The following is a 19,183-nucleotide window of genomic DNA, read 5'->3' as shown; positions in this document are numbered from 1 at the left end:
GTCAATCCAAGGTGGTTGCCAAGTCCAACTCTCTGGGTGGCTAGCATGAGGGTTGATTGAATCACTTGTGGGAAGCGCATCTTGAAATGACTTGCTGGGTGCTTTTTCGCTGTTCTGGATGACAGTCGATTGAGTCGATGGTAGGGTGATGGTTCAGTTTTAGAGGGGAGTCTGGTCGTCAGAACTTCAGCAAAATGACTAAGTGTGTGAACGAGTGAAAGATGAAAATGTGATCTTACAAACACACACCCACATGTCTTGACGATGAGACCACTCAAACCAACTAGACACACATGTTCAGCATGACTGACCGACGGTGCAAGTGACAAGTGCGACACTCGTGATTGGTCTTTCATCAACCGTGATGACGCTTGCGCGATAGTGAATGTTACTCCGTGTGTGAGTGTGATAGATATTTTCATAGCGAACATAACATGTACACACAAAGCGAAGACCTTGAGAATGACCAGAACATGGTCGCAAGTAAGATATTGACATCAACATGCAAAAGCTGGGGTGGAATGAACAAGCAAGGTGGGTGTGAAGGCTCACACAAGCTCATGGAGTGAACCTAAATGTACTAAACCATCAAGTGAAACTCTCAAGGGAGGCTCTGAATTTGGGTGCAAGCCAAAATTTTGGAGGGTGGTTGTAGCCACAACAACACAATGGAATCCACTTAATATCAATCACTTCATATAATGTATCATGTGATTTCATATTTATTTAATTTCTACGTTTCTGTGATTCACTATGAATATTTGTACATGCTTTGTCCTATCTGACCTATCACATGCAAAATAGTTACACATGGTCATTATACATAGAAATGAGAAATATAGAGTTAGATGGTGTTAAGAATTTTGTTGATTAAGAAAATAATTTTACGTAAAAAATATAAATGGCTAGAAAATTACTTTTGTACAGTGCATTTAGAAAATGCAAGTACTATTCAAGTTTTCTTTTCTTTACATGAGCTTTAATCTCCAAAGGGAAATCTTGAACATAAAGTAATACGGTATAATGTTTCTTAAATTTTGACATGTTTTTCAACCCTGATTGGAGATTGACTATGTATTTTGCAACACATCATAGATATGATAGACAACCAACTCTTCAACGATTATTGTTTCCCCTTTCCGTCAAGCTCCCACATGATACATCTAGAATGAGTTTTCCCCCCTTTGAATTTCTCGAGTTTTATCCTCATTGAGCCATGGTTTCTCTATTTAGTGGAAAAGTAGCCTTACAACACCTATCCAGAAACACAATTGCATAGAGCTCTGAATCTACGAAAATAGAGGATCTTCGTAGGATGCCAAAGCATAGATGAACACACCTTCGACTTTTAATTATGTTTGAATGGAATCTCTAAATATTGTATGAAAAGCACCAAATGCTAAACATAAAGCAACAAAAGCTAATACATATTGGAGATGTCGTTTAGGCTCAATTGAAAATCAAAGATGTATTTTTCAATATATCATAAATCTAGAAAACAACCAACCCTCGAACGACCATGATTTTTTCTCTCCGCAAAGTAAAAGTTGTTTGAACAATCATTCACTAATAGTTGTACAGAGACGTAGCTCCTTTATGCGCTAGGAAAAGCATTTCTTTAGTTCATTTTTAAACTTGTTCTCATTTAAAACTTTTATAGATATATCTATATGGAATAACAATTACACAAAACTAATTAATTGATGAGACATTATTCTCTTAGCTAATATGGAGCTGAGAAAAGGAATCATTTGAGATATGGAAAGTAGATTTATTAATTCATTTTGGACTACATTATGGGAGAGGATGGACATAAATTTATAGAGGTATACAACATTCCATCCATAGACATATGAGCAACTAGAAGTAGTCAATAGGACTTTGGTGTATCTTTTGAAGGGTTATTGTCAGAAGCATCCAAATACTTGGGATAAAAATTTGTATATATACAATACTCTTATAACAAAGAAGTCAACACTTTTGCTAGTAAATCCCCATTTAAAACTTGTTTTGAATATTTCCACCTTCACCTTTGGATTTGGAATGATTAACACAAAATAAATATGTTATTTAGATTGGTAGACAAAGTATGGTTACAATTGAACAACTAAAGGCTATAGGGTCTTGGTAAGTAAATTAAAGCTTTGTGAGATGTTCCTTTTGAGATGCTGGAAAAGGTGGAAGATAATGCGTAAAATCTTAGTCTACACCCATACATTCACATTTACTTATTGGTGAATTTGGAAAAATCTAAAACTATATTAGCCATCAATGTTGGATGAGGGATAGGAGTAGGTCCTACCTTCCATAGAAGACTTAGTTACATATGCTCAATTAGAGTTGATAGAGGATACAATTTTGTAAAAGAGATTTAGAACTATAATAAAATGGAATCATGCCATTTGGAAGATTGGGTTGAAAGGACAACTTCTAGGAAAGATTAAATGGTACTCCAAAGAGAAGGTAAAGAAAATTTTCCTCAACTCATTCAGTAAAATATCTGGGGACAAAAATACTCTAAAAATATGGAAGTATGATTTGGATTGTATCAATATATACTTTTTCATCCATCTTGAATGCTTTTAGAATGAGAAATTTAAGGAATTAACTTATAGGAAGAATTTTAATGGTGAGGCCCAATTTAGTGATATGGGGTCTAAAACCTTCTTAGGTGGGCTTAGGACCATAAATAACTCTTTTGAAGGCTTTAAATTTGTTTCTTAAGCACCATATCACCTAATTCTATATTCTACACATAAAGACCTTTCTAATCATCTAAGAAAGATATCAATTAGTGTTTGGATGCAAAAGTCATGCTTCCCAAAATTTGACCTATCATAATTAACCACCATAATTCAAGAAGATGGCATGTTATCCCCCATTGCTCATGGAAAAGGGGCTAGATACATAGGTTTTATGAAGAATACTCTAGAAGGGTTGAATTGTGAATCATTTGAAGGTTTAATGGGTCAAATCTAACCCTAGTTGGCTATTGGTTTGTTTTGTAACCAGACCACTAGGAGGAAAAGGGGTTTTGTTATATATGAGTGCATTTTATTACATAGTTAATTAGAGAAACTAAGATTGGGTAGAGAGAGAGAGAGAGAATAATAGAGGGGGTTTGTATTTTGTAGTGCCCTACAAGCCACAGGTCTCTAGACATTCCATAAAGAGTTCCTTCTCATTTGTATTTGAATCATTTCCATTCCAAACAAAAGAGAGAAGAGTAGCCTCATGTTTTGGTTGGGTTTTCCCCCCAAATTTTTTCTAGAGCATATCTTAGTGTTTATTGTGGTTTGTAAGAGATTGTATTCATTTTTTCTCTATTTTTTTTGCATATTTTCTACTACATGCATTAAGAGCAAGACAATTAATAGCAGTTCTAAAATCTAAGGAAAATTAACCTCACAATATAGATTTTAGATTTCAGTTTGTTTTTATGAATTCTATAGAGATGAACTATCTAGTGGAATATACATGACAATTTATATATCTTAGAGTGAACTTTTGCAAATACAACTCTAGGTAAAAGTGTGTTTCTTCAATATGCATTTGTAGTTATGCAATCAAAATATGTTGTAGACATAAAGTATTCAATAACTCATATTATTCTCAATTTTAATGGTTATTGATTTATGGTTTAACAACTAATTTGTCCATGGTCTCTACTTAAAGAGCACACATGGTCATTTACTAATGATCAATTATGAGAAACACTTATATACTAATTTTTATTTTGCATTAAGATATTATCTCTAGTGCTCTCATTAGTTGTTGCTATGGATTGTTTCCTCTTAAATGGTTTTAAGATATAAAAATTAGCGTTATAATATTTGATATAGTTATGCGAGTGGTTACATAGGGTGTTTGTCATATGTGGGGTACCTAATTTTATTGAACACTTCTCAATGACTATTTGACATAATTATGGTTCAGTTTCATGTAATCAGATCATAAATAGGATGCATGATCGGGATGTTGAGTACCACTATTTATGTGTCATTTTCTAAGAGTAGTTTTTTGGACATTTGGTTTATTGGATGGTCATTTATCCTAGCAAAGTATAACTTGATCCATTTGCACTGCAGTTTGACATTTGGTTAGGATGTTAGGTATTTTTAGGGATGTGTTAGACTTGATTCACTTCCCATGGTTCACTCTCATCAAATATTGGAGTTCGCATTAGTGAAAATTTGCTCACATGTTTAGTTGAAGTATGGGGAAGTAGCATTTCAACTTGTAGATTGATACAGTTAGAAAGAATATAGAAACAACTAATTACTAGCAATCTCAAAGTTAAGACCATAGTCTCATAGGAAATCCTTTTGGTTGAAGCATGTACTTTTCCATAATGATAAATAGGTTTATAAATTATTTAAAGAAGGCTAAAACCATGGATAACTAATGTTTTCCCAAGATAGCTATGGAAGAGGAATTAGATCGTGGGAAGAAAACTTGGATGAAGAGAAACAAAAAATGGTTGAGTAAGTCGAATATCAAGTTGCATGAATGTCCTAGCACCAACGAAGAAATAAAAAAAGTTGTGATGGAAAAATTTAGGACTGCAATGTGAACCAATCACAATGGACACAAAAAAGCATATTACATCAAAGAGTTCAATCCATCTTGTGACCACAGTGAGAAAACATATCTAGGTGCAACTATTAAAGGAAAAGCAAGGGTGCTAGTGGCATAGTTGAGGACAGGGTCACACCACCTTAGATGTGAGACTGGTAGGTGGAAGATTACCAAGGAGGTTTGGGAAGAGAGAACTTGCATTTTCTGTGATAAGGGTGTGGTGGAGACAAAATGACACTTTGTCATGGAGTGTGTAGCCTACGAGGATATCCGCAATCAGTATGAAAACAATCTAAAGGTTGACAACATGCACCATCTATTTGACAAAGATAAGATCAATCACATTGTTAGCCTTCTAGTCAAGGCTCATGGTAGAAGATCCGACATCGAAAGAAATATGAAGATGAGTTAAGTTCAATATTCTCTTGGTCCCTTAGGTTGTTCATCCTCGTGGATGTCATTAAAGTCATTCATTCATTTACTTCTTTATTGTGTTCACTAAAAAATTGATAATACTTGATATTGGAAAAGGAATCTCCTACTTATTTACTTTGATTTAAGAATAAAGTTAAAAAAAAAAAAAAAAATAGCTTTAAATTGTTAACCATGTAGCTAATAATAATCTTAGAATCTCCTATTATTTTAAATTAATTAATTACACATATTTTTAACAATATTTTGCCTTTACAACAAACCATATACCTCTCCTTTGTTATTAATAACAATACTTAGTTCCCAATATAATAAACTTAAATTGCCTGTCTAAAATTTATAATGATCCAAACAACATCTTCAAACTCAACTTGACAATGTTTTGTCTTTACAACAAACCATATACCTCTCCTTTGTGTTATTAAAAACAATACTTAGTTTCCAAATATAATAAACTTAAATTTCCCCTCTAAAATTTATAATGATCCAACAACATCTTCAAACCCAACGTAGCCTTTTTTATATTAATCTGAATATACTTTTACATAAATATTATATATTTTATAAAAAACATGCTTATATTTTCCACAAATTAACATCTTTTATAATAATAAAAAACAAAAAAAAGTTAACACTTCTAAAGGGAAGTGAAACATCCCAAATATAATTATAAACAATTTAAATCAGTAACTAAATGAAAACTACACCTCACACTGACCGATTAACATATTACATAAAATTCACATTGACCATTGACATATTACATAAAACTTTTCTCTTTTTCACCGTCACTTTACATTATCAATGTTCAACTACTCACCGAGATCTTCAATGTTCAAGGAAGACTTCAATCGTCACATACATGATGATGATGTCATACATATCAACCTTGACTTTTTTCAAAGTTAGGAAACATCAAATTTATGTCACGGTATATGCAATGGATTTGTCCCTCTAGTAAAGACTTATTAAAGACTTTTTTACACCTATGAAGATTGTATACATCTCAAGCTTAGTGAATATATCAATGAAGAAAGTATATACAGTGAATATACGCTCTCCTTACCGTTGAGTGTTGGCGTCCCATCTCCAAACGATGTCTTCAAGGCCAGGCCTCAGATCTTGGCTGAAGAACTTGTTGTACTCGAGCGAATCCCCCTGGGTCTTCCGAAGCTCCACCACAAAGAGCGAGGGCATGACTTGGAAAATCTCGGCATCAATGCACAAATGCCCCTTCCGCCCCTGCTCAGACCCCTGCAGCTTCACCTTACAGTCCTTCGACTTCTTAAAGCTGAACTGGAACAGCCTGGCGATTTCTTCAAGCTTCGACACAATGCTCGACGCCGGCTGAGTCGACGTGAACCTTGATTCCTCGTCCTTGTCCTTGAAAAGCCCTGAGAGACTGAACATCGGGGAGCGGGAGATGATGTGGAAGGCGTTGAGGCAGGCGGGTTCTGGGGTGAAGAAGGCGGACTCCACATCGTCGAGGAGGTCAACATCAACGTCATTGTCAACCTGCGGGGGCTTGAAGTCCCGGCGAAACCAGGGAACCTCCAGCAGCTGCGGGACGGTGATCCTTGTCCGGGGTTTGGGGTCCAGCAGCCGGAGGAGGAGCCATCGAACTTCGGAAGAAAACCAGGGCGGGCACTTGAAGTCCCCCCAGATTGTGGAGATCTTATACCCATCACACAATGGTATCCCCCGCAGACAACGCCGGTACCCCGCCACTTGTCACGTATAACCTCGTCCAGCCACCGGCGCGCACCCGTGTGGACGCCCCCCTGCCACAACGTGCCGCAGAGAAAGCCGGAATCTTCATGACCCCATGTCGTCTAATAACAAATTCTCCAGCTTCAAATCCCGGTGGTACACCCCCCGGCTGTGGCAGAAATCCACGGCGCATATCAGCTGTTGAAAATACTTCCTCGCCTCCTCTTCTTTTAATTTCCCCTTTTTGACAACCCTGTTGAACAGCTCGCCGCCTTTAACATACTCCATCACAATGTAAATCTTGGACTTGCTCGCCATGACTTCGTAGAGCCGAACAATGTTGGGGTGGTGGACCAATTTCATCACCGAGATTTCTCGTTTAATCGGCTCGATCATGCCGACTTTGAGGATTTTTTCCTTGTCCATGGCTTTAATGGCGACGCTCTCGCCGGTCTTCAGATTTCTCGCGTGGTAGACCTTGGCGAACGTCCCGTGCCCCAGCAGGCGCCCTAATTCGTACCTCCCCATCAGAATATTGGACTTCGTCTCCATCTCTGCTCAGCAGAAAAAAAGAAGACAAGATTCTTCTAGATTAAAACTACAACTCAACCATCTTGAATTTCTTTACCTGTGCCCTTCTAAGCCAAGACCTTGTTTCCCAACATGCACTCCATTCCAGGCGTCGTAACTGTTTCTGCCGATGTTTTGCATCAATTCTTTGCACACGAGCTGTGCCTGAGTTCGGCCATTGATGATCTGGACAGCCCGCAAGCACATCCTAGAGCATTCTGTGTATATATACATCAGCGTTTCTGGATATATACATAATAAATATGTGAAGAGAATGGTAGAGGAGAATATTGACTGCAGCTAAAATGTAATGGATTTCTTGAACCAATCATAAAACCATCAAACTGGTTTCTCCTTTTTTATAATTTTGTTTGAATGAAGGATTACCTAAACATTTTATAGATAGCAACTGGTCGTTGTGGGCCTGTCAAGTGCAGTGCGAGAACTTGCGTACATGATAACATTAGAATTGCCGGAGGTAAAACGTTTCTCCTTCATTTTTATTGGATCAGTAGATACTAGACACTAAGCAAAAACTATAATGTATTTAATGTAAACCCTAATATAAAACCTTAACCAACACGCAATTCATTTTTATTGATCTTCATGGCATTAGATCATTGGCTCTCTGGTTATTATTGATCGTCATGGCATTAGATCATTGGCTCTCGGGTTATTATTCATCGTCATGGCATTAGATCATTGGCTCTCTGGAAATCATTGCACTCCTATTCCAAATTTCCCTCTCAAAACTCATGACAATAACTTCCACGATGGAACTAGCGAAGTAATTTTTATTTCCTAACTTTGCAAATGGGGCTCACCTTCTTCTCCATGATGGCAATGTGGAATCTAACTAATGAGTAGGCATCAATGTATTGGCCCAAGCATTTACCCTTTTCTTCATAATGACATGGCAGAGTCCATGACAATAATTGCCTCTTATTAACTTTTATTTATTTTCTTCATGATCGATTGTTAAAATAATAAGAATGACCGTATTGCATTGAAAAAAGATCACACTTTAGGGCTTGTAGCATTTGTTAGGGAAGATGCATTGAAAAAAGATCACACTTTAGGGCTTGTAGCATTTGTTAGGGAAGATGGTGACATATTCTCTGAAATCTTTGTTATATAATATTAGATGCACACCTGTCTTTGAAAAAGTAAGATTTCATGGGAAGGGTGTGACAAACTTTCAATAGTTTGGCCTTTTCTGGTTATTTGGTAATTACATTGAGTTGAAATTGCTAAATGACCCAGTTCTTTTATTTTAAAATTGTATTATTGATTTGAAAATGTTTTAATCCAAATTTAAATTTAGATAATGCCAAGTGATTACCCATATGAAAATGATGTATGAAAATGATGTAACCATTATGTGAAAAGGCTGATATCACAAGAAAAACTCCCATCGAAGTTAAAAGCTATATCCCATCAGAAAACAAACAACCATATAATAAAACAAGAATAGCATTTACATTAGTTATCTTTAAACAATTAATTAAACCAATAAATTAAGTCAGATGACTAGAAAATTAAAATATAAAATAATAAGATATAATTTATTTTATTTTATGTAGAGATACAACTTAATATTTAAAAAAATGTCGATAATTCATTTTATGATTAATATGGAGCAAAAAACAATAACATTTAAGAATAATAATAATATATTTTAATGTTTATTGTGAACTAACTATTTTAATATCCAAATTATAACAAATAATTTATATTTGAAATATACTAATGGTGTATTAGAGTGTTAACATATGGAAATATAAAGCGAATGTTATATATATATATATATAAAATCTATTTATTATGTGAGTTGAATTGAAAATTATAAATATAATATTTTAATATATCATTGTGATAATGGTACAACTTGGTGTCATGTTGCTACGGTGATTGTTTGAAGAACATCAAGCCTCCGTGGATGCTGAGAATGGTATTTGTAAAGGGAGAAGGACCATGTTGTTTTCATTTTAATTTTCCTACTCATTTTCTATTTTCTACGTTTTAATGTCAAGAGGTTTTGCTAGTTTAAAATTAAAATAAACAAGTAAACCTTAAAAAGCATTTAAAATATATTTATATATAAATAAATAAATAATATATATATATAAAATAAAAATAAAAACTATAGTGTATATATATATCAAAGATCTAATTTTGATAGCCATGCAATATATTTTTAATATAATATAAAAAAATGATGTTTTTCTAAATATATTTGTCAAACACACACATGGCAGCAACAAAATATTAAAGATAAGAAGGAGAGTACATCTATTATTTAACAATGATATACATTTATAGTACATTCGTGTGACTATTGGGTTCCACATCCCAAGGTCTCTTGGACTCTCATGGTTGTTCACATTCTACACTAACCCATAGAGGATTAGGTGTCCAACATTCCCCCCTTAATCCGAAGGGTTATGTATGAGTCCAAGAAGAGAGTTGTAATACAAAATGTGCAAAGGTGCATGGCAGCACTAGGCTAAATGTGCTCTTTGAAATGTTGGTATAAAGGGTAGTGGTTTAAGGATGACCACCAACACTGGTGTAGTTCCTAGAACTCTTCCAAGTCTGGCATGAAGCTCAGGGCTTCTGCTAGAGGAAGTGCTTCTGATGTTTTGAAGAGGGAAACCTTCAACCAATAAAGGGAGGTCTCATCCCGAATAAAAGGGAGAACCTCAACCTGAAAAGGGAGGTCTCAACCTGTGATGGTTTGAGGATGACCAACAACTCTGGAATGCTTAATGCAATTCCTGAACTCTTCCAAAACTAGCAAGAAGCTGAAGTCTTCTGCTAGAGGAAGTGTCCCCAATTCTTTGAAGAGGTATCACCAACTAAAGGCATGCTCAGGGGTATCTTTGTCTCTGGCTACAACTCTGAATCTGGTATGGCAGGTTGTGGCTCATGCTCACATGATGTGGCCTTGAGGCTTGTATATGACCATCATTTCCCCCCTTGTCAGATACAAGGTGAGATAATGGAGAAAGGTCAACTGCAAGACTGTTCAATACTCTAGAACAAGTTCTGACATATGACTGGAATATCTTCTTGGTTGTTGATGCCCATTTCCAAGAAGTGATCCATCCAAGATGAATCTTTGTTCTTGCAGGAGGTTTTGAAGCATCTGTTTGAAGAATTACCAGTTTTATGACAGTGCTTACATGGATGAAGATCAAAACAATGATCTTTAAGATGGCCAACTCGGTCATAGTGTTGGCATTTCACAATCTGTTGCTATGGAAGAGGTGCAGAATCTGGAACAACTGGAGGTGAACTGTCATGAAGGAATCCGGCACTCTGAAATTGAATGGGCTTTGAGTAATCTAGAATATGAAAGGAAACCTCCTTATCATATCCAAGACCTATTATGTGCTTGTTGTGGACAAGCTTTTCCCAAAGTCTGATGACCGACTTGGGAAGTGCAAAATGAATTTTTGCATCTGAATGTACAACGGCTGCTTCATTTGGTATTAGATCAACATTATTGATTTGCTGTTGATGGGAGTTTGTCTCAATGTTATTGATTTGACCACTTGCTAGTTGTTGATGGATGTTATGATGCTTATGCTGTTATAACTCATCTTGTTGAAGCTGAGATTCAAGCTGCAAAAAATCAATTTTCTCTTGTGTCTGTTGCAAGCAAGTTTGAATGACAAAAAGAGTTTCCTTGCTAATGTTGAGTGTGCTTTCAGTAGTTGACATAATTAGAGTTCTTAATAACTCTAATAAATTTCCAATTTGAGTCATTTTTAAACTTCAATAGGTCAAATCAATTCATCAACAATAATCTAAAATAAATAAAACTCAGTTCACAACCTTCAATGTTTCAAATCAGCATAGAGAGCAACACCAAACTTTTACAATACTAATGCAGAGAATACACCTGGTAATTTATCCCAATGGACAAAGATTGAATGGGCTGATCTAGGGTTGTTTGAACCCAACTTGGCACTCCAAACAAGCTGCTACAGGAACTGTGAGAGGTTTGTCCTCGGATTAAGATGGATCTATGCACATCAATGTGTTAGACAACAAGAACTAATAAAGAGGTGTCTTGTAGCATGACACCAATTTTACATTTTTATTGACATGTTCGCACAACATTACAATGATAGGAACTGGCAAAGAAATGCTTTAATGTTTTATACTAATTCACACATCCATGCTTGTGGTCATTATAGTAGCATTACATAGCTCTCATGCTATAATCTTTGGACTCCTCTACAAATATACAGGTACTAAATTATCAAAAAATCTACCATATAATCCTTAAATCAGCTATCTCTACATGATGTCTATATTATACCAAACAAAATATGTCCTTAACCAATTCCTATGAGAGAAATCAACCCTTACTGTGCACGCTAAAGCATGTGTCAAAAGCTAGCTTCAATTCATTTTAATGTTCTTAAAATATTTTTCCTTGTTGTGAATAAGAGTCTTTCAGCCTCCAATCCCATTGGATCTCCCTCTTCAATGACAATAGACACTATGGAAACTACGTAGAGGATCTTCAACTGTCCCTAATCAATCTTGAACAGCGGGATTATTTTATCAGTAATATATAATTTAAATCAATGCATTCAAGGAGCACTGAGGATGCGAGGCACACGGATTGATCATTATGGCTTTTGCCACAATGATATCATCTCTGTAGCCACTTCACACTTTTAACAAACATCACAGACGTGTACAGACATCCATGGTTGGTGAACGTCAATTTAGAGAAATTTTGTTCAGAATTTCATTTTCAAAGATCATTTTAAGAGTTTCAGAAATCCTTACCTCTGAAATCTATTTAATCTCCTTCTGAAAACCCACATTGCAGTACAATTATATTTATATTCTTCATCGTAATAGAGTAACTTGTTCTTTTACAATGGTGGGAAGGCCTTTAATTTATGTTTTCTTCCTAGTCTTGGAGCTCATAATGGGCCTCAATGTGTTGGCGCAAACACCATCGGCTTCCACAGGCTGTAAGAATTCAATTAGCAACCTTTCTCTATGCTCTGGCTTTCTTAAAAGACTGACAGACTCACCCAGTGTGCGGCTGGAGGAATCCAGGTTGGAGCTCCAACTAGCGCGGATGTTCCTGTTAACCCTCCCATCGCTGCTCCTCCGGATTCGAGTCCTGCGGCTGCTCTTCCATATCCTGGACCTTCTCCAACTGTAAATCCACCGACAACAAGCATGGGTGTTCCTCCTGTAGAGTCGCCTTCTACACCTTTAGCCGGTTTGAATCCTGGAAATCCAGGTTCTAATCCTGGAATGCCAATGGCTTGTGCAGCTAGAATATTTCAGCTAAGTAAATAACTTGGGCTTAAATCCGATGGGGAGACCATATAGTGGTTTTTGCAACAGGCAGAGCCATCGATCATAATAGCCACAGGGAGTCCAAGCGACATACAGATATGTGCACTCACTCACTCATAGGTTCCGTAAAGATGATGAAGGGCTCTAGAGGAACTTCCCATTAAAATAACACCTTTGGCGTAACCAGTTTGATGAAATAGGTCTTTGGGGAACTCTGTATTTTTTACCCAATCAATGGCAATTGGGACGAAATTTGCACAAGTGGGAAAATTGGTGTATTAAAATGGTAGTCTCGCACCCGAAACAATATGTAGACAGATTGAAGTGAGGGAGGACGACGAAGCATATATCTATACAGCGAGTGCACACATTGCTTTTTTCATAAACTTTGATGTTATCATTTCAATTGAACAACCTCATGCCTCATGCGCTGGTTGTTCCTGGAGCATAAAGATTGCAATTGTAATGGAAATAAAATTAGAGATGAGGGGCCAAGTTACAGAGCTCCTTTCAGGAGGAGGAGCGACGCAAATGGAGCCGATACACATGAATCATCTACAGGTTAATGAATGGCAGTGTCGCCTTTTTTTGGAAAATATTTATTCAGAGATGTTGCCTGAATGTTGGTGCGCATCCTAGGAAATCCAACAGTCAAGTAATACGTTATCACAGAGGCGTTATATGGTATGGCAGAGTATAGGCATTACGAGAGCTTCTTCTGTAGCAACCACCAAATCGCTCTGCAACTCCCCAAAACTATTCAGCTATGTTATCAATCAGAGTGGCGCAGAGAATTCAGCTTGAGTTTAGCTGAGATGACATTTACAAGTGCAGCACTAGTAGCATAAAATTAATGGATATAATGTTAGACTCACGCACCAATAAAATAGGCAAGATGACCAGAAATGCAGCAAAATTGATAGGTAAAGAAAGACCACAAAAACCAGTGGCTCAAATTTAAGCAGTGCAGGAATACGCATGCAACTCTGATACCTGTCAAACACAGACATGGAAACAACAAAATATTAAAGATAAGCAGGAGAGTACATCTACTATTTGAAAATGATAGACATTTATAGTACATTTGTGTGACCGTTGGGTTCCACATCCCAAGGTCTCTTAGAATCTCATGGTTGTTCACATTCTACACCAACCCATAGAGGATTAGTTGTCCAACAATATTTTTATTATATATAGAAATATTTTAAATGTTTTTTATTTTATTTTAAATTTTTAATTGTTTTTATTTTTTAATGTTATTTTATTTTTTATTTTTATGTTAAACTATCTATCTCAAGAAAAGAAAAAGAATCTAATTGTGATTCTTCAAAATCTAGTTTCTATGATAAAAAAGAAGGGAAAGAAGTGCTCCAAAATCGCTATAGTTGGATTGACTTAACAACTCAAGAAGATTGGAAGTGTGACAGAGGTTAGGGAATTGAGAGCAATGTGAGTAAAAGAGTCGAACAATGTAAAAGGAAGTATTTTGGTTTTTTTTGTTATATTGTTTATTATTTTTTAAAATTATGTATTTTTACTGGGATATTTTTTATTTTTATTTATAATTTATATTATCTATATATATATATATATATATATATATATATATATATATATATATATATATATATATTGTACTTCCTATAATTATTATTATTATTATTAGTCCTTTTAAAATATTTTAACTCTTTTTTATGTCTTAATTTTATTTTTTTTAATTTTTTTAACTTTTAACTATTTGTTTTATTCATATTTAATTATTTAATTATTTTATTTTTTTTACCATTTTTTGTTACACTAACAAACCGGTCTCACTATGTGTTATTTATCTTCAATAGCACAGTTAAAAATTGTTGGAAATTCAAGGCTTTTCAGAGGCATGAGCTTTTATCTTTAACTTCGTGTCTGAAAATTGTTGAAATTTTAAGGTTTTTCAAAGTCATAAAACTTTATCTATAATGACATTGCTAAAAATAGTTGAAAATTGACCCCAAAAAGAAAATATTGAATAAAATATTGTTCCAGCATCAACACTTTTCGTTTTCAAGGTGTTCTTTCATTTTTTTTGGGGAAAAAAATTGGTTTTTACTACCTGGGTTTTTTTTTGCTAGAGCTCTCATTTTGAGGTCATAGTTCCATTTGATTGGTAACTTTGTTAAATGTTGTGTTCAGTCTTCAAGTGGGAGATTATTGGTTGTGGAGCCTAATTATCTTACTATTTTATAGGTCTTTATTTTAGCCACATTTGTACCCTAGTTCATGGGGTGTGTAGGGGGTTTTGGCACCTTACTATCATCACTAGGGGGTTTAGGGGTGGTGATGACAAGTCTCTAGAGACTCCATTGGTAGGGGTTTATCAGAGAAATTTTTGGAAAATTTTCCTTGTAAAAATATTGTAGTTTCACAATCAATCTAGACCATTCATTATTAGGTCACATATATGATGGTAGATGTTATGTTAGGGTTTTATTCCTTAGAAAAAACCATATTTTTAAGAGGGAATTGTATTGCAAATGTGCATTATTGAGATAACATTATAATTGAGAGAGAGGAGACAATAAGAAAGAGGAGAGGAGCTTGCAACAAATGTGTTGTAGGTTGTAATCCCTTCATTTTACTAGAAAGAATAAAAGGAAGGGTTGGCTATATCTCCATGGACATAGCCCAAATTGTGTGAACCATGTATATTCATGTATTCTTTATATTTTTTTTCATTATATGTTTTATTTTTGCATTCATTTTGATTGTATTTCTCTGTGATTTATTCCTAATAAGATGATGACATTTTAGGAGTTGAAAAAGAAAATTAAGCAAGCATAAATTCTTATATTACCAAAATTGAAATAGCCCCTCAAGGTGGAGACATTGTGAGTGGGTATGATATGGGAGAAATCTTGATGTAGGAAAGAAGGCTTATAAACTAAAATTCTAGTTTTCAACTACCCTATCTGCAACAAGGAGCTCTATGCTTTGGTACAAGTTGTTAAAAATTGAAAATATTATCTTATGGGAAACAAGATGGTTATTGACATAGAACACCACCTACTATAGTACTATAGGTCCAAATTAAGTTATAATGTGTCATGCATACAAGTTAAATGGTTTTTTTTGTAGTAGTTTCATCTAGTATCGAAGTACAAGAAGGATAGCACAAACAAGTTGGACAACATTCTTTCAAGGCCAACCATATCAAAAATTACAACTTTAGGGACCCTGATTCAAATGGATCCTTTCACCCATGATGCATACAAATAGGCATATATATAGGATGGTGACTTCAAGGAGGTGTTTTAGTAGTTTAAATCCATAGTTTTGAAAATAATGGAGATATCACAATTGAATATCATCTCTAGAATGGATTACTCAATAGGATATATAGGTTATGCATCCTTGAAGGTGAGAGATACTAGTTAATAAGAGAATCTCACACCTCCAATATTGCTGGGAATTTTGATGTAGGGAATATAGTTTGCAATTTTCAAAGATGTGTGTACTAGCCTAGAATGCAAGAAGATTTAGCTAGGTTCATAAGAGGATGTATTCTTTATTGTGCCAAAAACCCTAGTAGTAAGAAAAAAAGTTTATACCATCACTTAAGGGTAACCGATCATCCTTAAGAAAGAATTTCCATGGACTTTGTGGGAGGTTTGCCAACAACTAGGAAGGGATATGAATAAATGTTTCTGGTATCTAATAGGTTCAACAAGATGTTCATTCTCATGCCCTGTAGAAATACCATCAATGAGAAAAAAGCAAAAAAATTGGATAGGTCTAGGTACATTGTGGGATACCAAGGGGAATATTTTCAGATATGGAAATTGGATTTCTCTGTGCCATTTAGACTACATTATGGGAAAATATGGAAACAAACTTCAAGACGTCTTCAACATTCCATTCATAGATAGATGAGAAAATATACATAAGAGGAATTTTGAGGAAAAAAAGGACCTCAAAACAATAAATGTATTTACAAAATTAACTTTAAAAGAACCAATTGGATTCAAGATGATGATGTCATCTCAAGTGTAGACACCTTTTGGATGTGGAATTAAATTCCACATCCAATCAGTACCCACTTTGCATACTTATAAGCAGACCGACATAAAAATAAATGAAAATACATGAAAAAGGCATGCGAACTTGTCTTTTTCATGTATTTCATTTTTTGATGTGAGTCTACTCCAAAGTATGTTTAGTTGGTACTATTTGGATGTGGAATTTGATTCTGCATCGAAAAAGTGTCTACACTTGACATTTGAATAAAATCTACAAGGAGATAGGCCAAAAATATAATAAATAAATAAATAATGTTTCTTTCTTTTTCTTTAGAAAGTCTTAACTCTTATTTTACTATTTTAACTATTATTTTATTATTATTCTTAGGAGACCCATTTTAGACCTTAAAATTCCCTTAATGAGTAGTTAACATGACTTTGGTGCAACTTTTGAGGGGTTACAAATAGAAGCATCCAAATAATTGGCAAGTAAATCTAGTATATATATAACACTCTTATAATAGAGCAATCCACTTATATTGTTAAACCCCCATTTGAAACTTATTTTGGATATTTTATAGCTTCACCTTTGTATTTGCATATGGACAACAAAGAGGAGTGAGGAAGGATCTCATGAGGGATTCCATGAGGGTAGACAATTTTTTTACAAAGATTAAGTGGATCCATCTACAAGTGTGCTACAAGTACATGAGACATTGAAGTAGTCACAAGAAAAGTACAAGACTAGGAATATGAACATAGAACAAGGAAGTTACTCAAAGTGGGAGATAGAGTATGGTTACAATTGAACAAAGAGAGGCTATAGGGTCATAGTAAGAAAATCAAAGATCTGTGATATGGTCCTTTTGAGATACTATAAAAGGTGGGAGATAATACCTATAGACTCAGTTTACCTCCATACATGTGCATTTACTGAGTGGTGAATGTGGAAAATATAAAATTATATGAGCCATCCATGTTGGATCATGAAGATGAGAAAATCATACCTTCCATACAAGACTTATCTCTAGATGCTTAGGCAAATTTTATAAATGGTACAATTTCATAAAATAGGTCAATAACTACAAGACAAGGCATCATGAATTCGGAAGATTGGGTTGAAAGGACAAATTTCAAGCAAGGTTAAAAGGTACTTGAGAGAGAAAGTAGAGGAAAGGTTCCTTACCTCATTCTGTAAAATAGTTTGGGACCAAAGTCCCCAAAAGATTGGGAGATATGATCTATATTCTCTCCATATATAATTTTTCATCCATCTCAATGCATTTAGAATGGAAGAATTGAAGGAATCATCTTCCAAGAAAAATTTAGCGCTGGGACCTAATTTGGAGATATGGGGTCTAAAATATCCTTACTCTAGTTTAAAGCCTTAAATTATATTTTTTACAGGTAAAAACTTATTTCTTAAACACTACACTCCATGGAACTATATTCTACACAAAAATACCTTTCCAATGGTCTAAGAAAGATGTCAATAAGAGTTTGGAAGCAAAAGTTATGCTTCTTGGAAACTGCCTTATCATGATTGACCACCATAATTCAAGAGTATGACATGCTAGATTGGTTTCCCCATGCAAAAGGGATAGCTACATGGGTACTACGAAGAATACTATAGAAATATTGCATTGTAACTCATGTTAAGGGTTGAATGGGTCATATTTAACCCCTAGTTGGCTATTGGGGTGTTTTATAACTAAGCTGCTGGGAGGAAAATAGGTTCCATTATATGAGTGAATTTTGTTACATATTTGATTAGATTAGTTGAGAGTGGATAGAGAGAGAGCATAATAGATGGAGTTTGTGTTCTATGGTGGCCCACAAGCCACGGGCATTAGGAAACTCCATAGAGAGTGTCTTCTCCTTTGTATTTGCATAATTTCCATTCTAGACAAAAGAGAGAAGATACATACAGGTTTTCTCTCAAAAAGGTTTCCCATTACATATCTTGGTGTTTATTATGATTTTTGAGTGATTATATTTATATGTTCTCTATTTTTTACATATTATATGTTGAATGCATAAAGATAAATACAATTAAATAACAATTATGGAATTTAAGGAAAATTAACTCCATAGTATAAATTTTAAATTTCAATTTTTTTTTTTTATGTTAGATCTATTCTTACAAACTATCTAGCGGAATATCCATGACAATTTATAAATTTAAAGAGAAGTTTTCTAGGCCCACTTGGCTTTGGATTGATGGTGAATGGGTGCACTATTAAGGCACTCCTTGTGATAGGTCACTGGTTCAAAACCCCCGTGGGTGCTTACCTACCAAAAAAAAAAAGTGAAGTTTTTCTATAATTTAATCAAAGGTAGCAATTTAGGAAGTTTTCATTAAGGGGGATAAGCTCTAATGACCCCCCTTCTCTTATTATGTCTCCTTTGTAAATCCTTCAACCATATTCCAAGTTTTTCTTAATGGGAAAAGTTAGGATATTTAGACACTCAATTTTTAATTAAGATCAACTTGGTCTAATGTGGATTTAGGTAAAAGTGCATTTCTTCCATATGTGTTTGTAGTTATGTAGTAGTATGAT

The sequence above is a fragment of the Pinus tabuliformis genome, chromosome 8, assembly GCF_031772625.1.
Source record: "Pinus tabuliformis cultivar Carrire ecotype Pingquan chromosome 8, CPIR1, whole genome shotgun sequence".
Lineage (NCBI taxonomy): Eukaryota > Viridiplantae > Streptophyta > Pinopsida > Pinales > Pinaceae > Pinus > Pinus tabuliformis.
The sequence above is the reverse complement of the archived record's forward strand: the minus strand, read 5'-3'. Positions refer to the sequence as shown.